Genomic DNA, 23290 nt, shown 5'->3' on the forward strand with positions numbered 1-23290 from the left:
GCCAGTGCCTCTCACTTTGAAATCTGAGAGTGAAGAGCAGCGACCTCAACTGTGAAAAACAAACTCAATACAATTCCTGGTTGGAGCTTGTGGGTTCTTCTCTAAAACCCACAGGCTCAGCTTCCCAGCTTTGCCTGGAGTCTGTCTATAAATTACTTTTATAGGAACGTTATCACATTATTGAAAAGCAATAAAGCCTTCCTAGAGACACAGCCCTCCTGTTTTTGCAATCTGGTGTGGATGGCTTCTACGTGCTGCCTCTCCCTTCTTCATCCAAGCTACTCAAGGCCCTTAATACCTCCTGGTGGATCTCTCCCATAGTCACTTTTTAGCTTAAGAACCAAGAATCTGCTCCAAATGGAATAATATTACTACCAGATTATTCTTATAGCTCAATATCTATAGGGAGCCAACAGCTGGGTCAAAGAACATAAATAACGTGGATTTTATTTGAGAGGGAACTCTTATCAACAGGGAGGCTGCTGCCTCCTAATGTTTCTATAAAGTCTCTTGGTGTTTTGTGCAGGGATTGCTTTCACACGCATGAGATCTCAACTACTCTTCAACTTTGCAAACTGCTTTACTTTTTAAGTTCTGATAGAAAATAATCCCCAGGGCTGGGCGCTGCCACCTTCCCCTAGGGGCTGCACATTCCCCTGTTGTGTGGCTACAGAGCCACCTGCCTTCTTTGGGATCGTCCCACTTGCTCTGGGGACACACAAGGAGGCAGGGAGGGCAACATACCCCTCAGGCCATCATTGAAGGAACCACTGGGTCATCTGCTTCCACTCTCCATCTGACATCCAGGTCTCCTCTGTTGCCAGAATGAACTGCCTGAGACTGAAGCTGACTATGTCACTCCATCTAAAATCCTTCAGGGAACCAGTTGTTTGCAGGATGAAGTCTCAGATCCTCCCTGGGAACCTGGATGCACCAGGGTCAAGCCCTGCCTGCCTCTCACCTGGTCTTCTGACCCTCTCCAGCTTTTCTTAAGGCTTCCTGGAGCTGGGTGGGGGGGGCTTCTCCTGAACCCACCTACAGGGCCGCAGCTCCCCGACATGTTGCTGGAGCTGTTTCCTTTCCTTTCCTTTCCTTTACATAATTTCTTATTCTTTTTCTCCACCTGAATAACTACATACTTACTCTTTAGGATGCATGTGTGTGTGTGTGCATGTGTGTATATACGTGCTGCATGCTTGCCTAAAAGAGAAGAGAAATGCATCCAGTGACAATGAGACAGCGGCAGTGGACAGAGCAGAGAGCTGGGGTCAGCCACAGGGACTTCTCCACTGCCACCTCCTCTCATATAATTTAGGGGCGTATTAGTCTCCTAGGGCTGCCATAACAAGAAACCACCAGCGGTGTGGCTTAAGCAACAGAAATGTATTTTCTCATCGTCCTGGAGGCTGGAAGCCCAAGATCAAGGTGTTGCAGGGTTGGTTTCTCCTGAGGCCTCTCTCCTTGCCTTGCAGATGCTGCCTTCTCCCTGTGTCTTCACGTGGTCCGTGTGTGTCTGTGTCCTCATCTCCTCTTGTAAAGACTCTAGTCACATGGGATTAGGCCTCCCCAACAACCTTATCTTACCTGAATCACCTCTTTAAAGGCCTTCTTTCCAAGTGCAGTCCCATTCTGTGAAACGGGGATCAGTATTTCAACACACGGATTTTGGAGAACACAGTTCAGCCCACACAGGATCCTTTCTTGACCCTGTTGCTCGCTCCCTCTGTAACATCCTCGTGCCATTCTGTCAGAAAACAAGCCAGGCGTGTCAGACGGGCTTATCTGTGTGGTGCCTGAGTCCTCACCCTGCCTTCTTTGCTACACACTTTTCCCTCTCACACAGAGAGAGATAGAGGAAGGAACAAGGTAGGTTGTGAAAATGCCCAGATCCCTATATGGTCCACAAAGTAGCGGAGCCAGCATCCAGAGGCTTAGCACAAAGAGAGTGAGTGGAGGGAAGAGGAGAGGGGAGCTAGTGGGAGTGTCCAGACTCCAGATGGCAAGAAAAGCCGTTTGACCCGCAGTGACTGGGGAAGCAAGTGGCTTCTCCGTCCTTCCCTCTAGTCTTTAGGGATGGCTCCAGCACACGCCACTGTCAACACAAGAGAGGATACCCATTCTTTTGGGGTGTCCCACTGTGGTGCCCAGGGTTGCAGGGTCCAGGCTGCAGACAGCTCTTTGTGTGGGTCCCTGAGTCATCTTCCAGATGTCTGCCCTGGGGAAAGTCAGGCACGGAGCCCAGGGGCTGTGGTGTGCACTTTGGAACAGGAAACATCTAACATTGCTTAAAAAAATAAAAGACTCTGCTGTGTTTACTTTTGAAACCACTTGCCAGCCCGTCCTGGAGAACTGGATGGCAGAATAACTTGATAATTTTGGAGCAGATAGAATTCTGGTCTCCAAGTTCAAATCCAGCTCTAGAGTATGCTCCTTACAGTGGCCCAAGAATTGAGTGTGGATTCTGTCACGAACAGTATTTATGTGGTCATAGTCACAGATGCTTCTTAATGATTTTCCTCTGTAAACACCCACGTGTGGATAAGGGCACAGGGCACTCTGCTATCATTATCACAAAGGAATGGCTAAGCTGGCCCTCTGCAGAGGTGTCCTCCAGTGGGAAGCCTAGCTGGCCCTACCCCAGGCTTGGATGGGCCCCTGACCTATATGTCCCTTCCGTAGGTCTCCACCTGCAGCTGTGGAGGCTGTATACAGAATGCAGCTCACATTCAGAGTTGTCACAGGTGCACATTGTGATGGGACTTACTATGTGTTTGGAGAAAGGAGCGGCTTGTTCTAATTCTGCAAGGTGCCCATGGGCTGTGAAGTGTGGAGCAGACCTCAGGGGCAGTGACTCCTGGTTAGTCGCATGCTGCCCTCTGCACTGGGAGCCCACCTAGGTGCCAGCCACGCCTGAACAGCTCATGGTGGGTCTCAGCTTGTACACAAGGCCTGGCACAAGACAGGCATGAATGCGATGAGACTAGTGGAGATCCGGGGCTGAGAAGAGTCCCTAGAGGAAGCGCAGGGAGAGGAAACGAGCGGGGCTTTCGGGACAGGGCTGGAGGCAGAGGAGAGGTGGCCCACAGGGCACAAGAGCGTGAGCTGACACCGGGCCAGGCGTGCAACCTCAAGCAAGGCCTCAGCCTCTGCGCACTCAGGTGTCCCCATCAGAGCATGAGGGCAGGGACAGCAGCTCTCGTGAGGGCTCTGTCGGAGAAGGCGTTGAGTTAATATTTTGTTTTTTAAGTTTTTAAGATGTTCATTTAAATTGATAGCTAAAATTGTATATAGTTATTGAGTACAACATGACGTTTTAAAGTGTACATATGTAGTGGAATAATTAATTCTAGCTAATTAACATAGGCATCACCCCACCTAGTTATGATTTTTGTGGTGGGAACACTTTACATCCACTTATTGTTTGATCTGACTGACACTTTCCGCCCTTTGATCACCATCTCCCCAGTCCCCCAGTACCAGTCCCCAACCTCATGACAACTGTCATTCTACTCTCCGCCTCTACGAGAACAACTTTGTTAGATTTTACACATGAGCTAATATGTCTTTTCTTTTTTTTTTTCCTTTTTATTTGAGACAGAGTCTTGCTCTGTTGCTCAGGCTGAAGTGCAGTGGTGCAATACGGCTTATGGCAACCTTGACCACCCAGGCTCAAGTGATCTTCCCGCCTTAGCTGGGACAATAGGCACATGCCACCATACCTGGCTAATTTTTTAATACTTGTGGAGACAGCATCTTACTACATTGCCCAGGCTGTTCTTGAGGCTCAAGTGATCCTCTCATCTCAGCCTCCCAAAGTTGTGACATTTCAGGCACGAGCCACCACACCTGGCCATGAGCTAATATTTCTAAGTAATATTTCTAAGTGCTTAGAATAGCACCAGGCACAGAGATGGCAGGATACAAGTGTTTAATACACTGACAAATGAAAAGAAGAATGTTAACCTTGACAACATGAAATTAAACATGAACTGATAGAGGTTGGGAGCAGGAAGACGGAGGGAGAAGGAGGCATAGACAGCTTGCTCAGAAGGGCTTTGGAGGAGACCTCCGTGGTGGGCTTAGTCTCCTGAGCATTCACAGCCTCCTCAATGGGATGCCAATCTTCTGTCCAAGTGTGTTGACACTTTTGCATTTTGTTGTTGTTGTTGTTGTTGTTGTTGTTTTTACAGTGCAAGCTTACTTAACTCTTTTTCCAAAGCAAGAAAAGCAGAGAACTCTGGCCATCTGACCGGAGGAGGCCCTCATCGCACCATGCCTCGTGATGCACAGAGCTGCTGCCTCCCTCTCTCTTTCCAGGGTCTTCTGCCTCCTGACTCCTGATATCCATCATTGACTTCTGGGTCTCCCACATGAAAAATCACGTCAACCCACCCCTGGGTAAAGCAGAAGACAAGGGCCACATTCACACAGGTTCCAAGTCTGGAATTTTCTAGGCAAGAAGAGGTAGATAAGAGATGGAGACAGACACACCAGGAAAATCACGTGGTCTCAGAACCAGCAACTGTGGCCAAGGCGCCTTCCCTTCCCGCCCCTGGGAGGCTGAGACCCTTCAGGACCCTCCAGGATGCAGCAACGGGGCTAGGGGAGGCAGGGTATCACCTGGCGCAGGCGCTCTCTTCTGGGATGTGTGTCTCAACCAGAAAGTCCTCCTCCATGCTCACCTACGAAGAAAATTTCACTCAAATAAATGTCCCTTAGCCCTCGAGCTAGCACATTCTTTGCAGAGAATGGTCTCTCACTTTCACCATCAGGGGGATTTACTCTTCCCAAGTGCATTTGTTTATTTTGGTAAGAAAACCTAAGAGAGAGGCCTCCTCTCTGTCCATTCCATGGCAGGGTTCAGTCTCAGGGCAGGCCGGGAGCTTGGGCTCTGGAGGAAGGGACCGGCCTCAGATTGCACTGAATGCCCACCGAGGCTTCAAGAGGGTGCCTGGGTTCATGAAAGGTGGCTGAGGGTGTCTTCACTAGCTAACTCTGGCTAGCAGCCAGAGTTCCTTCTTTCCACCTACTAAGATGACCTATTTTTGAAATACCTAAGTTTGTTCTAAATCCTGCATTGGGGTAGAAATGATAAGAAAAGTACAACAAAAATCCCCAGGGTCTTGTCAAAGTGAGAGATGAAGACTCAACCCTAGTGCTGAGTTCAGTCTGTTCTTCCCTCTGCTCCTCATTGTCTGAATCCTTACACAGCTGTGTGTGGGCAGGGTGGGGAGGGCTACACAGGCCTAATAAGACCAGACATTCTCCAACTCATCCTGCCAGAAATGAAAGAGACAGGTAACATCTGTATTACAAAGACGTAGAACCTGGCAGTTTGAGGGTAGCTGGCTCCTGAATTTAGAAGTGAGTGAGCAGTCTCTGCCCTTGGATCTCCTGGTGGGGAACAGCTGCCACTGGGGAGGCTGGGGTCAGGGCGTGTTCCTCGCCTCTGTGCTTACTAGCAGTGGCAATGAACAATGTCCACGTGCGTGCCCTGCCTCTTCATGCATGGCCTCCAGAGCAGCCTGTGGGTCTTCTTGCTCCATGGTTGTGTAGGTGGGGACTCTCAGGGCAGCTGTCCTGGGCCTTGTCCTCCCCTGCCCCAAAGAAAGTCCATCAGTGACCTCCATTCCTCTCTATTTCACCCCGGTGAGCACGAACACAGTCCTCAGTGAGTGATACAGGCATGTGGAGAGTTGGGCGGTGACTCAGCTAGCTCCTAGGGGCACTGTAGACCCTGGTGAGTGGAGGGTGCAAAGCAGTCTCCTTTCTGTCTTCTTGCTTCTCCCAAAGGTAGGACACAGAGGACAGGAAGGGCAGAGGAAAGTCTTATCAGAGCTGAGTGACTTCTCATATGCAGAAGAGAAATCTCCTACATTCAGTCTTGGGCAAGAAATCCTGACGTCTCTGCATGTACTGGCTCTGAGAACACACTCCAGCCACTGGATGGAAATGGGAATCAAACCAGCAACATGAAAACTTCCCCCGAACCCTGGGTCTGGTTGCGCAAACCCCCAACCATGACAGCCCAGTGCCAAATGAGCTCAGGGACAGGAGCTTTTTCCTGAAAACAGTGGCTTTTTTTGTACTTAGGAAACAGCCAGTGTCAGGTGGACACAGAGCTGGGTGCTCCTGAGGGAGAAGATGGCATTTGAGGGAGGCTGTTGCTCTGCTGGTAGAACAAGGCCTAGGAAGAGGCTCTGTTGTGCTGGGTGTTAATTTGTCTGGGAACAACTTTGAACTTGACCATAAATTTTTCACTCTAGGTGTCTCCATGGTAGCTGGCTGGGTGTCTCCATGGCAGAAAAGAAAGACCCCTCATCCATTAATGGTGGCGATGTGTATGGTGCAGCCACACGGGACCTGGAGAGTGAGGGAAAGTGGGGTGAAAGAGAAAAAGGAAAGAGGCCACAAACAGGTGGGAAGAAATGAGCTGGCTGTGTTATCACACACAAATTTCTCCAGGCAGGCTCCGCTCCGTGGCTGGCCAGGTCCATGTGGAGCACAGGGGAGGCCCTCCTGTGGACATGCGCATGGCTTTAACCTTGAGAGCAAGGACAACATGTGCGTGGATGTTGCCATTCATGACGTTCTGTGTGTAGGGAAGATGATCCTGGAGCCTCCCTCCAGCCACACTTGATGACCACATGTCGGGTCTTGTTCCTGGCATAGTTTGCCCATCAGGGTTGGGTCTCACCTCATGGTCTTCAAGCACTTTGTGGAGCCATAATGTTCCCCCTCTAGGGACACCACAGCAAATGAACCTCAGTGAGGTTCTGGCCTCCAGCCCAGTAGTTCCAGGCTCTGCCCGGCCTTTTGCTCATCTCATGGAATTTGACGTGGTCTGGGGCAGCCAGTGGGCTCCCATGCTCTTCCTCTGAAGGGCCGAGGTGTGGGCTGCTCATGGAGAAGATATTAAAGGAGTCAGAGCCACCAAAGGAAGAGGCAAAGGTGAGTGTGGGTCCCCATGACCTGGACATGTTCGGGCAGCCTGGCCCAGCCTGGCCCCACCCCAACCTCCTCACTCTGTCCTAGTTCCTGAGACTAGAAACGCAGCCGTTAGTGGGGCCAGTGTGGGGTGAGCTCATGCAGCAAGCAACATCTGCAGCCTGGGGAGACTGCGCTCTGCTCCTCCTTATCAGATTCTGTGACACGTCTGCTAGTAACACACATACCGTCCTCTCTGGTAGAACTTCAGAGGGATCCAGTCCATCAGTAGGTGAAGGACCCAGGGCAGACTTCAGCAGGTGTGGCTCCCAGCCTTGTGCCATGTTCCTGTATCTGAGGCTCAGAGACTTCACATCATTGAGAAGTGGTGGCTTCAAGGGGTGCACTGGTGGGTTTGGGGTCACAGAGAAAGTTCTTCCTGGACACCAGATTTTGCTTATCTCCAGAGACCTACAGTCTGAGGCAATAAGACAGGACTTACACACAAGGGGCATGTGAAGGGTCAAGGTGTGTCCCCCCACATTTATATTTTGAAATCCTAACCCCTATTAACTCAGAATGTGGCCTTATTTGGAGGTAAAGACAGAGGTAATTAAGTGAAAATGAGATTCCTAATCCCAAATGACTTGCATCTTCATAAGAAGAGGAAATTTAGAAACAGAGACACACATAGGGGCAGAGCTATGCGAAGAGACACAGGGAGAAGACGGCCACTCACAAGCCAGCAGAGGCCTCAGAAGAAACAACCCTGCCAATACCTTGACCTTGGACTTCCGGCTGCCAGAGCTGTGACACAATCCATCTCTGTTCTTCAGTCTCCTGGTTTGTGGTGCTTTGCTATGGCAGCCCTAGAAATGAATACAGGGCTAAGGGCTAATAGGAGACCTGTGTCAACAAGGAGGCAGAATGTCCACGAGTGGCCACCCCATCCCAGGCTCTCTCTGCTCCCAGCATGGTTTGTCTCCTTGTTTCCTACTTATTGCTCCCAAGGAAAATCAGGAGAGCCCAAGAGCAAGGAATTTCATTAGTTGAATACTGCTGGAGAAATGAACACGCTTGACTGAAAATCTCTCTGCAGGCCTGTGCTCTAAGTCAAAGCTCATTGTGCGGTTATTTACCCCATGCAGAGCTGGGCCTCAAGGGCAGCTGCTGACCCTGCACACAAAGGGGCGGGGGTCTCTGGAGACACCCAACAAGAGTCCTACACCCCACACCAAATGTAGGGCAGGCCAAAGGTATAGCTGGGCCAGCACCTGGGGTGGACCTGCTGGGACCACACATTTCTCTGTGTACCCAGGTTCCATGTCACAGGCTCTTGCTCATAGGAGTATACCCCAGGGAGGATTTTAATAGCAAGAACTGTACTAGAATCAGTAGGGAAGGGGGCTCTGGTTTTGGAGCCTGCTACGGTTTGAACGTGGCTGCCAATGTTCATGTGTTGGAAACCTAATCCCCAGTGCAGCAGTGGTAAGAGATGGGACCTGTAAGAGATGATGGGGTCATGACGGCTCTGCCCTCCTTTACGGATTAATGCTCTTAGTGCAGGCGTGGGTTCTTATTAAAAAAGGCAGTTTGGCCCGATTTTCTCTCTGTCTTCCATGCCCACTTTCCTTGTACCACAGCATGACACTCACTAGATGCCACGCCATGCTCTTTGAATTACCAGCCTCTACAACCGTGCTTATAAGTTCTCTCAGTTATAACTTACTCAGTCTGTGGTATTCTGTTACAGAAGCAGAAAATGAAGACAGGGACTTTTTGTTAGAAAGTTCCATTATCCCTGGATGCCAGAGTGGGGTCACAGGGACAGGTTTGGATGCCCACTGAGAGGTTGGGGGCTAGTTCAGGGACATTAGCAGCTTTCTCATTACCTCTCCCCTGAGAGTCAGTGTCTGGCCTTTTCTGGGAAGAATGAGGTCTGGAGAGGGGTTGATTGTTACTCCTTCTCAGGTGGGAGGGATGCAAGTGGACACTGGCAGACAGTGTGGCTTCCCTCCGTAGGGATTCCTGATCTACGCACTTACCTTGACTTAGATAATTCACAGCTGCGGTAGGACCATTTATCAAGCTGCTCATTGCAATCTTCTCTCTATGAGGCTGCAGAGGATGCAAAGGGAATTTTGCCTTCCTCTTATCCAGAAAGTTGGAAGAAGGCTTTTGGTCTGGGGGGTTGTTAATAGTTTTTCATTTTATTGGCCCCAAATCTAAGTTAAAAAGGTGCTTTTACACCCTTTAATGCAGGCTCCCATGTGGGAGGAAAACTTAGCTGGGTGTTGCCAAGCAGGTGCTGGGGAGTTACCCAGGGCAGCACAGTTCCCTGGACTGTGGAATAGGAGGATGAGGATCTGCACCACATGACAGTGTCCCATCTGGAAGGGCCACGGTGCCATTGTTTTTGTCCATTGGGCTGCTGTGACAAAATATTGTGAACTGGGTAACTTCTAAAGAGCAGAAGTTCATTTCACACAGCTCTGAAGGCTGGGAAGTCCAAGATTGAGTCACTCACTGATAAAGTGTCTGGTGAGAGCCCATTTCACAGATGACTGACATTGGGTAGGTATTCCCACCCCAGTGAATTGGGCTCATAGGCCAGTATACTCAAATAAAATATAATTTTATTTTAAAAAATCAAATTATTTGTTGTTTCTTTTATTTTAGCATTATAGAAGAAATTTAAACTTTCCTATTAGTTACCTTTCAATATTTAAAAATGCTTGAAGTATAAGTATTGTTTAATCTCTTTTGTGAAAGGAGAAACTGAGGCACAAAGCAATAAATATGTACATACTGGACAAGCAGAGAAACAGCAGCCAGGGGTAATGAACTCCTTGTGTGGGGAGAATCATTTGGATTTAAGTTACAGAAAACACAATTTATTGACTCCTGTTTTGGACAAGTCTGGGATTAGGGCTGTAGTCAGGCAGCTGGGTTAGACAGAGGCTCGGATGATGTCAGCAAAACTCAGTTTCCCTCAGTCTCTTAGCCCTATTCTTCTATGCTTTTCATTCTCAAGCTTCATGTGATGGGAACATGCCAGTCAGCAAGTTCAGAGTGGGGATACTTGGATACAATTCAGCAGAAGAAGTGCTGCTTTTTCTCAGGTCCTGCATAAGACTTGTGGCTCCTTATGGGGTCTAGTTGGGTCTGTGTCCAACTCGAGTCAGTCACTGCGGGCTGCAGTATTTCTTGCCAGGCCTGAGCATTATACTTATCCCTGGACAAATGATGGTGGGTGGGGTGCGGTGGGAGCTGAGAATAAAGAATATAAATGGTTTCCCTCCAAATTGATTAACTTTACTTAGTAGAAATATATTTGATCTCCACCATAACTCAATGAGTTGTACTTCTGCATTGCTTAATTGATTTGAACTCAAAAAAGACATAATGAAACACCGAAAAAGTTTAATAATCCGGATTCTCTATCAACACAGAATAGATTTCTATAATCCACTTTAGAGAGATTGCCAAAGTTGTCAGGCAAAGTCCCAATCACCACAATGTGGAATCATTTATCTACTGTAAATGAACAACAACAAAAACTTAAAAAACAAAACCCCCAAATTAGAAGAGAGGGGGAGAAAAAAAACTAGAGAAGAAGATATCGAGCAAACTTACAGTTCTATCCTCATTTGGGATTCACCTTTGTGAGCCAGATAAGAGATCCCTGGGTCGAAGCCACCTGCGAGGTGCACTTACTTTTCTGGTAACAGATTTTACCCTTCTTTGTCTGATGAGTCCATTGGGCATTGCACTCCATGACGTTCTAAGTTGTTAAAATACTATTTTTTTTTTTTAAAGAGGACGTAATGATGTCTGTTATATAGATATAAAAATAACACTTGTAACAATTGTATCTTACTTATTAATAATAAATGAGCTGTTTCTTTCAACTGATTCAAAGGACAGTCAAAGTACCACACATGCATAGGCAGAGAAGAGATGTTGCAATTAACTTAGATGCAAAGGGCATATTCACAGGGAAACAATTGCATTCCACTGAACACAACTGATGTGGGTCTTTATGGGCAAGAGGCATTTGCATCATTGTCAGTTTCCCACAATTTGCGGAGTTATAAACCAGCTCAAAGGCGGGGGATGGTGAGTCATTCTTTCTGTTTCCCATTGCCAAATCTCTCACATTCCCCCTGACACTCCAGTAGGCCCAACAAGCATCCCATCTGGCAAAAGAACTTCCAATCACACTTCTGCAATGCTATTATGCTGGACCCCAAGGAAGGCTTGCCTGCAATCTTCAGTTATCATATGGTTTTTAGTGAAGTAGCTCTCTTGGTCATTATTTGAATCCCTCTCTCTGTAGAACTGAATCGAGCAAAAAAGAGATTTAGGCTAATGAGTTGGAGCTCACTATTGAAAAAAAAAATCAACATCCGCAAAAAGAAGAAAACAGACAAAATGACTCCAGCCCTAACCCCAGGCTTGACCAAAGAAGGTGTCAATATGTTGTGTTTTCTGTAACTTAAATCCAAATGATTTCTCTGCATACAAGGAGTTCATTACCTCTGGCTGCTGCTTCTCTGCTTGTCCAGTATGTAAATGTACATACTGAACAAGTTTCCCTTCCTGTAAAAGAGATTAAACAATGGTTCAGCGCTTCAGTTTCCCCTTCTGTAAAAGAGATTAAACAATGCTTACACTTCAAAGATTTTTAAATATTAAAAAGTAATACATAGGAAAGTTTGTCTAAGCGCAGTGGCCCATGTCTGTAATCCCAGCACTTTAGAAGGTCGCAATGGGCAGATCACCTGAGGTCAGGAGTTTCAGACCAGCCTGGCCAATATGGTGAAACACTGTTTCTACTGAAAATACAAAAATTAGCCAGGCATGGTGGCCGGCGCCTGTAATCTCAGCTTCTCAGGAAGTCGAGGCAGGAGAATTGCTTGAACCCAGGAAGCAGAGGTTGCAGTGAGCTCAGATCACAACACTGCACTCCAGCCTGGGCAACAGAGCAAGTCTGTCAAAAAAAGGAAAAAAAAGTAGGAAAGCTTAAGTTTTGTCTATAATGCTGAGATAAAAGAAACATCATATAATTTGATTTTTTAAATAAAATTATATTTTAATCAGAAAGTGTAAAACTTATAGGACTCAGTATCTATGTGTGAGGAACAAAATAAAGTGTGAAGATTGGAAAAAGGGATTCTGATCCTTGTTAATCCAGAATATAGCCTGTTTATCTATTTCTCTGCAACCATGAAACAGCTCTCACCCATGTGCCTAGCTCTCCCCTGGGAATTCCTACATGCATTATGCTCAACATCTTGAAAATGAAGAGAACTATGACTTAAAGGAGTGGAAAAGTTTGTTCAAAACCACAATTAGTAAGTGGAGGATCCTAGGTTAGTATGGTCTCAAAGCCTGTCTTTTTATCCTCAGGCCCTTGAATAAGTGCTTACAGAATGAACTCTCCTGCTTTCTAGATGGCAGAGTGAGAGACAGTGCCATCCGTGCTGGAGTCTAGTCAAGGCTGCGCAGGAAGATGAGCTCAGGGAATCTGCAGCTGGAGCAGAACCACGTGGCCCTGGTGACTGCTCACAGTGGAGGTGCCTGCTAGGTCGGCAGGGAGCGCGAGGCCGCAACCCCAAACCAACCCATGAGACATAGCAGAGAATAGAGGGCACCGAAGCCCGCTGCTTAAATGGCAGGGCTCCCTCAGCTTGGCGGGGCTGCCTGCGGAGCTGAGGCGACAGGGGGTGGGCTTTGCTCTTGCTGGAGGTTGGTATTGCAGAGAAATCCCCAGTGGGCCTCGGCACATTTGGTGAGTTCCTGTTCAGTCCGCAGTTCAGTCCCTAAGTCTGAAGTACTAGGAACTTTAAGAGGGGACAGGGAGAAATGTGTGGGGGCACAAAATGCCCCGGGCCAGAAGGCATCTGATGCTGATATTGGAAAAACTCGTGTGTGTGCAGATGGCACTCTGAAGTTAAAAGAATTCGTCTCTGCCCCAGCTTCAAGCTCCATTCAGAAGGCCACGTCACAGGTTTGAAGCTGAGACTCAGAAGCTTCCACCATTTGTCCAAAGCCCCCAGTCTGCCCAGGCCTGGGTCAGAGGGCAGCAGTTCCTCAAGGACGAAAACAAACCGCCAGGCTATCACAGCTGGGGGAGATTCTCCTGCACCTGTGGTCTCCCTTGGGAAAAACTGCCAGTTGGGGCTGGAAAGGGTAAATTGGTTCAGCTTTTGACCTTCCCATTGTTTTTCCCTCACTGTTTTATTCATAAAATATGTGCAGAGGATCCTCGATGGGGGGCAGGTCCTGCACCTGGTGCTGGGCATCAACGTGAACAGTGACCAGGGCCCTCCTCAGCACTCCGCCGCCAAGGCACAGGCCAGCTCCGAGCCCTAGCATGGTGATACAGGCGGGGCTTCAGACCTGGCCAGAATCAGGAGCGCCGGCTCTGCAGCGCTCAGGCTGCGAAGGTGCGAACGCCTACACTGCAGCTGGCTCCTTGACATCCCTGTGCTTCTAAACTTATGCTTTCATCATCTGTGTGTTGGGAGATTTAAATAAATTCATAAATACTGATATAATAATATGCTAGCATTATGCATCTGCACACATGAAGTGTATTTATAGAGACTGATAACCTCACCTTCTAGAACCTGCAGTGGGTGAATAGTGGTGGGGCTGGGATTTGAACCCTGGGAGTCAGCCTCCAGAGTTGGGACCCTTGGTCTCTCTCAGCCCTGTTTCAGCCCAGCCTCTCCATGTCACTAGAAGCCAGAGATGGGGCAGAGGAAGGTATACCAGAGGCTTACGCTGCACCTGGCCCTTCGCCACAGTTGCCACATTCGAGGAGTTGGGCAGCATAAGAGGGGTAGTGGGGGCTGCATCCCTTGGTGTAGGTGTGCAGCTAGAATTCTCGCTCTGCTATTCACCAGCATAGAACCTGAGCAAACGTCTGAATATCTGACCCCCTGGGGCTCCTCACATGTCAAATGGGCATGAGGGTGCCCACCCTGGAAGGCCATTGCCAGGGTGACAAAGTGCACATCTCCAAGGCTGGAGGAGGGCCTGGCAGGTGGCAGGTGCTCTGTGAGTTCCCATCCCGCTGTTCACTTCCCAGCGTCTTGCCTCCCCATCCACTACTGAGCACGGGTTCTTCATCATTCAACGTTGTTCACTTCTTTTGCCCAGAAAATAGCTCTAGAGTCTCCTCCCCTCTCTTCCTCCCTTTTTTCTTTCCTCACTCCCCCTTCCCCTATCTCTTTCTCAGGAACCTTTGCAGGTTTCTCCGATTCTGTCCATTCCCTAAACACTGGGGTTTCTCTGTGTTCCACCCTTGGTCATCTCCTCTGGTCCCAGCCTTCATACTATCTCCTTGTAAGCTGTATATCCACCTTCTGACAGCTCCGAATTCTATGTGCTCAGCCCTCATCATCCCCCTGAGCTCTTGACCAGTATTTCCAGTGACCACTGCTACTCCAACATCCTATTGGTATGTGTCTACATTTGGACCCTCTTTTTCACTCCTGTATTAGTCAAGGCTCTCCAGAGACAGAACCAATGGGAGATAGATAGATCTATGGATAGCTGAGAGGTGATTTATTAGGGGAATTGACTCTTTGTGATTAGGAGGTTGAGACATCCCATAACAGGCTGTCTGCAAGCTGGAGACCCTGGAATGCAAGTAGCAGTAATGTGGCTCAGCCAAGTCCAAAGGCCTCAGAATCAGGGAAGTGGATGGTGTCACTCTCAGCCAGACGCTGAGGACCTGAGAACCCGGGGAGAACTGCTGCAAGTCCTGGAGTCCAAAGGCCAGAGAAGCTGGAGTTCTGAGGTTCGAGGGCTGGAGAAGAAGGGTGGCCTAGCTCCGAAAAAGACAGAATTCTCCTTTCCTCTGCCTTTTTGTTCTATTTGGCACTTAGCTGATTGGATAGTGCCCACCCACACTGGGTGAGGGTGGATCTTCTTTACCCAGTCCATTAATCCAAACATCAGTATCTTCTAGAAACACCCTCACAGACATTTCCAGAAATAATGCTTTACCAGTCATGTGTGTGTCTCCTAACCCATCAGGCTGACAGCTGAAACTGACCATCACAACCCCTGCACTGCATTTCCCCGGACCCCAGTCTCTCCACTGTTGGCTTTTGCATCCATTCCTTTGTTGGCAAAGTGGTCTTTCTAACAGGACTAAGTCCTGTGGTACGTCTCTGCCTAGTGGCCTTCCCAAGAGCTCCCTAGATCCAGTCCCACACTCCTCATGAGGCCACAGGCCCTAACCTGGCCACTGTGCCCATTGTTGCTTCTTTCTTGTTCCTCTGCCACCTGCTTCGTATTTCCTGACTATAGCGGTTTCTTCACCTCTATCCTTCTTCAAGGGCTTCCTGAAAATGATACATCTCCTTGTGCCCTGGGCAAACTGGTTTTCATCCATCAGGATTCAGATGTAAGACAATTTTCTCTGTGAAGCCTCCCATCTTATATCTGGAAAGAAATAAGCGCTGGTAGAGGTATGGATCTCATTGAAAGACTGGGAAGTCCTTGTGGGTAGAGATCATGTCTTACTCATCTTCATGTCTCATTCCTCCCTTGTCAATTTTTTCTGACAGATGAAGGAACATTTATTCTGCATAAAAGAAAACTGAAGTACAGAAAACAAATATCACAAACTCAAGGTCGTGTTACTAAAAAGAGTCTTTGCTGCTGTGGGTCCTGGACCTCTTCTTTACTCTCGTACTTTCAAACTAGAAAGAAGGAAAGATGCCTTAGTCCAGGACCTGCCTGTGCTTGACATAACATGACTAGATTCTCCCAACCCTCTGGGAGTCTGCAGCAGTGGCACAGGCTGGCTTCAGGGCAGGCAAGAGGACAGTCGCATGGGGCTCTTCTCAGAAGGGCCCTTCTGAGAAGATCCCCACACTTGGTTTAATGTTCTGCTGTGAACAACTTGAAATTCTTACTAATTTTTCTTTGAGCTTGTGATTTGTAAGTGAAGTCTGATGGGACACTGGAGCCCTGTGCTGGAGCAGAGGAGATAGGCTGAGCCTCCATAGCGGGCAGCGGGCTGGCTGCCCAGCTCACAACAGTGACAGCTGCGGCATCTGGGCCTCGGGAGACAGGAGAGGCTCTGCATGCAGGCAGCGCCAGGAGGCTTCCCTGACCTCTTCAATATTCTGTTGTGTCCTGATTAGATAACATCAACTTTTCCTCATTACATTTTATGAGTAATAAAATGCCTTCAAAGGAAAATCTTCACAGCTTTTATTTGTAACTGCATTTATATTCCTACTTTTCGAACAAGGAGCCCTGTTTTCACGTTGCTCTCGGCCACACAAGGTATGTAGTCTGCCCTGTAGGTGGGACATGAAAGACAGCAAAGTATTTTAAATTGAAACACATAGGATTGAGCAGCTGGGAATTCCGAAGATAATATGAAATGCAGAGTGATTTGGCAGAGGTTAGATGGAATTAAGGAAGAGAAGTAAAATGTAGGCGGATGTGACAAGGAAAGGCTGGTTCTATACAATGGTTATTGACACAGTTTTAGCAGTAATGATAGAGAAAGAAATCAATTTTAGGACTACAGGGTCAGCAAACATCCTATGAAGTGAAAGGAAAAATGAGTTTTAAAGAGAGCCTAGTGTATGACCCAAGGTGTTGCAAAGTAGGTTTTTCTGATTTGATTTGATTTAACTGAATGATGCCTAGAAGATAGAAAAAATGGGGGTCAATAGCAAGAGATACTTTCAATAGCAAGAGAAACTTGACAAAAAAGGATGTTTCTTTTTTTTTTAAAAAAAAAGAAATTCAGAGCTGAGGAAAGAAAAAAAACAAGCATTTTTGCATGTTTGCCAAATATTTGAATATTTATTTCATCAAAGAATCTTAAAAGATCTCTAAGGTTAAATGTAGATAGATACAGATAAAGATATAAATATAAATATAAATATACATACATGTCTGTAAGCACATATACATATATAATTTAAAATAAATACATCAAAGACATACTGTCAGCTCTCTGTATCTATCAGTTCTGCATCTATAGATTCAACCCAATCTGGATTAAAATTATTCAAGAAAAAAAATTCTTCTAAATTAAACATGTACAGACATTTGTTCTTGTTATTGTTCTTTAAACCATATAGTATAACAACTCTTTACATAGCATTTACATTATACTAGCTATTATAAGTAATCTAGAGATGATTTAAAGTGCGCAGGAGGACATGCATAGGTTAAATGCAAATACTATGTCATTTTTCTAACAGGGACTTGAGTATCTGCAACTTTTGGGCTTTTGGTTTCCATGGAGGTTCTGGAACCAAACCTCTGCAGATACTGAGGCATGACTATATCTAAAATTATAAATTATATATATATATATATATGTATAATTTATTTATAACATAGCTATATGAATAAATACATATAACTTTATATAAATCACTATATAAAATATATAAAATTAGGATTAATACATTGCCCCAGATGACACACAGAGCTTGGGCTTGAACTCAGGAATCTCTGGTTCTCAGTCTTGTGGATTTTCTCCTCCTCCATGCTGCTTCTCATACTCTCTTTTTGAAATCTGACATTGAAACATTGCAATTTTTTAGACTGACTATACTCTTTTAGGACACATTATTATAATACTTTGAAAAGTTTAAATAAACAGAAGATTTCAAATGTCACCTAATTTATCTAAAGTAATCACAATTTGAAATATTATTTTTAAAAATAAATTACAACTCAACTTCTCTTAAAAACTGAGAATGTCAGCTCCAACAGTCACATAATTTTGTAAATTCGGTCACTAAAGGGTGAAATAAACAGGTTCAGTATATAAAATATATAAAATTAGTAAATTAGTAAATTACAGAGCCAAAAATGGGTCACTTATTTTTCCAATTCCAGAGTTGCTGCTGTATGTTACTCTGCCTCTCATAAAACAAAAATTAGAGAGGATTTCTGTGTCTAACCATAACAGAGTAACTTGAAGCAAACCAACACTTCTGCCAAGAAAAATTTTAAAAATCCAAATATAACACAAAATAGATATTGAAGACATTGAAGGGATGCCAACACAGCTATGAGTTAAGTGGCAAAAATTCCTGAGAGAAGGAAACCATATAAAATAAGCTCAATACTTGGTGGTTTTCCCCACAACGTATTTGCCCAATGCTTAAACTGTACAAGTCAAGAATGTAAGAAGCAAAAAAGAATCATTGAATAACAGAGTAGAGTTTTAGCATTGCTATCAGACTGAGAAATAAAAAGAAAATTCGAGTTCAAGACCCTCAAAAGATGAGAACTTCTGAAAACACCCAGGCCCTTGATTAGAACACATGTAAGCCTACCAAGGAATGGTCACAAAACAGAGGTAGACCCTAGCAAAGACTGAAACCCAGTCTCATGACAGCTTTTTCCTAATCACACTGAAGTATTTCATGCTACTCTAGTTGCCCACCTGAGGAAAGGATGATTTATCATCTTTTGTAGAAGATAACACCACTCAGAACATCACTAATATTTTATGTTAAATGTTTTCTGTTCAACCAAAATTATGAGGGATATCAAAAATTTTGACCAATGGAAAAAATATAATTGATATACAACCAAAGAAGTTGAAAATATTAGAACTAAACAAAAACAACATAGCTTTTAACATAATTGTGATTAATATATTCAAACAAGACAGATTATAAGATGTAAAAGGTAATTGGAGAACTGCAATATTTATTTTAGAAAAGCTTAAGTGGAAAATCTAGAATATCAAAATAAAAAATAATGTTAAGAACTTAATGGGATAAAAGCAGATTTGATAAGGCTGAAGAGAATATTAGTGAACTAGAAGATATATTAATAGAAAAAGCCTAAAAACACAGAGAAAACTAGATGAAAATCACAAAAAGTTACTTAATTAGCATGTGGGACTCTACAAAAGTTAAACCAGTGGTGCACTGGTCAGTGCATACCAGCTAATAAGAACTAACTGGTAATTTTCATGTGTTTTTTGAGCTCCTTGTTAAATAGTTGGTAGCTTGAAATCAGCATAAAAAAAGTATATGTAGCAAATGTCAGTTAACAGAACCATTTTATTTCCTTCAGAAAATTAGCATATCACTAGGTCTAAAATGTGGTTAAATGGAGTCACAGAAATAGAGGAAAGAGGAAACGAGACAGAAGAAAAATTTAAAGAGATAATGGCCAAAATTTTTTACAACCGTATAAAAGACTTCTAGCCACGTATTTAAGTGTGGGTAGTGCAGTAAACAACAATAAAACACACCTAGCCATATCATAGCAAATATGAGGGAAACCAAAGACAAAGATCTAAAAATCACCCAGCATGAAAAAAAGAATCTATCTGAAAAGAAGCATAAGTATGACTGACAAATGACTTCTCCATAGAAATAAGAGAAGGCCAAAAACTTGAAATGTTAGCTGATAAGGTTTGGCTGTGTCCCCACCCAAATATCTTCTTGACTTGTAACTCCCACAGTTCCCACAGGTCATGGGAGGAGCTTAGTGGGAGGTAATTGAATAATGGGGCTGGGTCATTCACATGCTGTTCTTGTAATAGTGAATAAGTCTCATGAAATCTGATGGTTTTAAAAATGGGAGTTTTTCTGCACAAGCTCTCTCTTTGCCTGCTGCCATCCATGTAAGATGTCACTTGCTCCTCCTTGCCTTCCACCATGATTGTGAGGCTTCCCCAGCCACATGGAACTATAACGCCATTAAACCTCTTTCTTTTGTAAATTTCCCAGTCTTGGGTATGTCTTTATCAGCAACATGAAAATGGACAAACACAGTAAATTGATACCAGTAGAATGGAATGTTGCTGAAAAGATACTGGACAGTGTGGAAGTGACTTTGGGACTTGGTAACAGGCAGAGGTTGGAACAGTTTGGAGGGCTCAGAAGAAGACAGGAAAATGTGGGAACGTTTGTAAGTTCCTAGAGACTTGCCGAATGGCTTTGACCAAAATGCTGATAGTGATTTGGACAATAAAATCCAGGCTGACGTGGCCTCAGATGGAGATGAGAAACTTGGGAATTGAAGTAAAGGTGGCTCTTGCTATGGTTTAGCAAAGAGACTGGCATCATTTTGCCCCTGCCCTAGAGATCTGTGGAACTTGAACTTGAGAGAGATGATTTAAGGTAACAGAAGAAATTTCTAAGTAACAAAGAATTCAAGATGTGACTTGGGTTCTGTTAAAGGCATTCAGTTTTAAAACGGAAAGAGCATAACAGTTTGGGAAATTTGCAGCTTGACATGATAGAAAATAATATCCCATTTTCTGAGGAGAAATTCAAGCTGGATGCAGAAATTTGCATATGTAACCAGGAGCTGAATGTTGATCACCAAGACAGACAATGGGGAAAACATCTCCAGGGTATGTCACAGGTCTTCATGGCAGCCCCTCCCAACATAGGCCTGGAAGCCTAGGAGAAAAAGGTGGTTTTGTGGGCTGGACCCAGGGTCCCCATGCTGTATACGGCCTAGGGACTTGGCACCCTGCATCACAGCCTCTCCAGCAATGGCTGAAGGGGGCCAAGGTAGAGTTCAGAGGGTGCAAGCTCCAAGTCTTGGCAGTTTCCATGTGGTGTTGAGCCTCTGGATGTACAGAAGTCAAGAATTGAGGTGGGAACTTCTGTCTAGATTTCAGCAGATGTGTGGAAATGCCTGGATGTCCAGGCAGAAGTTTGCTGTGGAGTTCCTATGGAGAACCTCTACTAGGGCAGGGTGGAAGGGAAATGTGAGGTAGGAGCCCCTACACAGAGTCCCTACTGGGACACCACCTAGTGGAGCTTTGAGAAGAGGGACGCCATTCTCCAGACGCCAGAATGATAGATTCACCAACAACTTGCACCATGCACCTGGAAAAGCCACAGACACTCAACATGAGCCTGTGAAAGCAGTAGAGGGGAGGCTGTATCCTGCAAAACCATGAGGCAGAACTGCCCAAGACAATGGGAACCCACCTGTTGCATCAGTGTGACCTGGATATGAGACATGGAGTCAAAGGAGATCATTTCAGAGCTTTAACATCTGACTGCCCTGCTGGATTTCAGACTTGCATGGGTCTATAGCTTCTTTGTTTTGGCCAATGGCTCCCATTTGTAATGGCCGTATTTACCCAATGCCTGTCCCCTTGTTGTATTTAGGAAGTAACTAACTTGCTTTTGATTTTAGAGGCTCATAGACAGAAGGGAACTTGCCTTGTCTCAGATTAGACGTTAAACTGTGGACTTTTGAGCTAATGCTGAAATGAGTTGAGATTTTGGGGGACTGTTGGGAGGGTATGAAATTTAGGAGGGATCAGGGACAGAATTACATGGTTTAGCTGTGTCCCCACCCACATCTCATTTTGAGTTGCAACTCCCATAATTCCCCATGTGTCAGGAACCTGATGGGAGGTAATTGAATAATGGGGGAGGGTTTTTCTCATGCTGTTCTCATGATAGTCAAGAAGTCTCAGGAGATCTGATGGTTTTAAAAACAGGAGTTTCCCTGCACAAGCTCTCTCTCTTTGCCTGCTGCCACCCGTGTATGATGTGACTTGCTCCTCACTGACTTCTGCTACAATTGTGAGGCTTCCCCAGCCACAAGTAAGTCCATTAAACCTCTTTCTTTTGTATATTGCCCAGTCTCAGGTATGACTTTATTAACAGTGTGAAAATGAACTATGCAATAGTTATAAAGTACTGAAAAAAATAGAGTTCTATAGCTATCAAAAGTATACTCCAAAAATTAAGAGCTAAATAAAAATGTCTCTACTCAAACAAAAACTTAAAGAATTCATCAATAGCAGGAATCTTATAAAGTAATAGCAAAGGCGGAAGTAAAATCATCCCACATGAAAACATGTAGAGGAAAGTATAAAAGCAATGTAAAGGATAGAAATATGGACAAATATAAATGAAAATTGATTATAAAACAAGAAAATAAATGATGAAAATCATGCAAAAAAGGCAAGAGGAGTATAAATGGAATAAAAGTGATCTAAACTTCAGCATTTCTGAAAAATGACTAAAATTAATAATTTATCTGAGACTCTAATATATCAGAGATGTGTGTGTTTTAATCTCTATAATAATCACTAAAAGGATAGTGAAAGTGTGTATGTTAAAAAGTTAATAAAAGAGAAAATTTAAAATAATAATTATAAGCTAATAAAATTAGATTAATAACAATTTTAATCTATAAGGAGATATGAAGATAGAAAAACATGAGCATAAACTAGGTAGAACAAATAGAAATCATGTGATTAAAATATACCCAAATATATATATATATAATGGCAATAAATACTGATGCTTTAATTAGTCCTTTTAAAAGATAAAGACTGCCATGCCGGTTTTTAAACAAAGTCTTTGTGCTGAAAAGATGAAATGCACCTTATATATAAGGACACCCAAATATTCAAAACCAAAGGGTGGAAAAGGAAATTCCATGTAGGAGTGACATCATCAAGATGGCACCATAAAAGGGAATCTGTTCATACCCATGACAACAACATAAATTCTCTACATATCCACAGTCAAATGTCTCTTTTGGGGAGCCTCAGGATTCAGGTAGAGGCTTGTAAAACACCTGGTAAAATTCAAGACATTGGAGAATTATTTTGAGAGCACACAAACACCCAAATGGCTGATTTGTCAAGCTTGCTCCTGAGTTCAAGTACAGAAATGGCCCAGTCCTCCAACGGCCTTGGTCACTGCTTTCTTTTATCTTGAGCCTACAAACGAAACCATCTGCCAAAGGGTGTAAGAGGAATCACATGCAATAGTGCCTTGGCAGAAAGGCTTCTCTGCCTGCCTGTATCAGCCTCAGCAGTGAACCTAAACTTCCCCTTTGCCTTGGATTCACCCATGATCAGTTGAGGTCCCAATGCAGAACTGGTTACACAAGAATCGAGGGTAAGACTCACACATATCTCACAGGTCAAGAGTCTGAGCCTCCCTGATGGGCTAGCCCAACTCTGTCCCAGAGTAAATCCTAAGGGTGCCCACCCTTAGCTCTGGTTCCTCTTGATGCTATCAGAGAACTGTCTCCTCTATACTGAGACCTGGTGGGAGACCAACGATGCTGGCTCTCCAGCCTCCACCTCACAGCATAACCCAAGGGGACTCAGTCTCAGTTCTGATTTTTCCTGCTGCAATGAGATAACAATCTCAACTATCCAGGGAGTTGCTGGAAGATGCACATCCCTTTAAGTCAATGAGATCAGCCTCTTTAGCCTCAACCACACAGCAGATACCAAGAGGGTCTAACAGACATCTACAGAATATTTTACCCAACTACTGCAGAGTATACATGGAACATTACTTAAGGTAGACCATATCATAGGCCACAAAATAAGTTTCACCAAATT

The sequence above is a fragment of the Saimiri boliviensis genome, chromosome 12, assembly GCF_048565385.1.
Source record: "Saimiri boliviensis isolate mSaiBol1 chromosome 12, mSaiBol1.pri, whole genome shotgun sequence".
Taxonomy (NCBI): Eukaryota; Metazoa; Chordata; class Mammalia; order Primates; family Cebidae; genus Saimiri; species Saimiri boliviensis.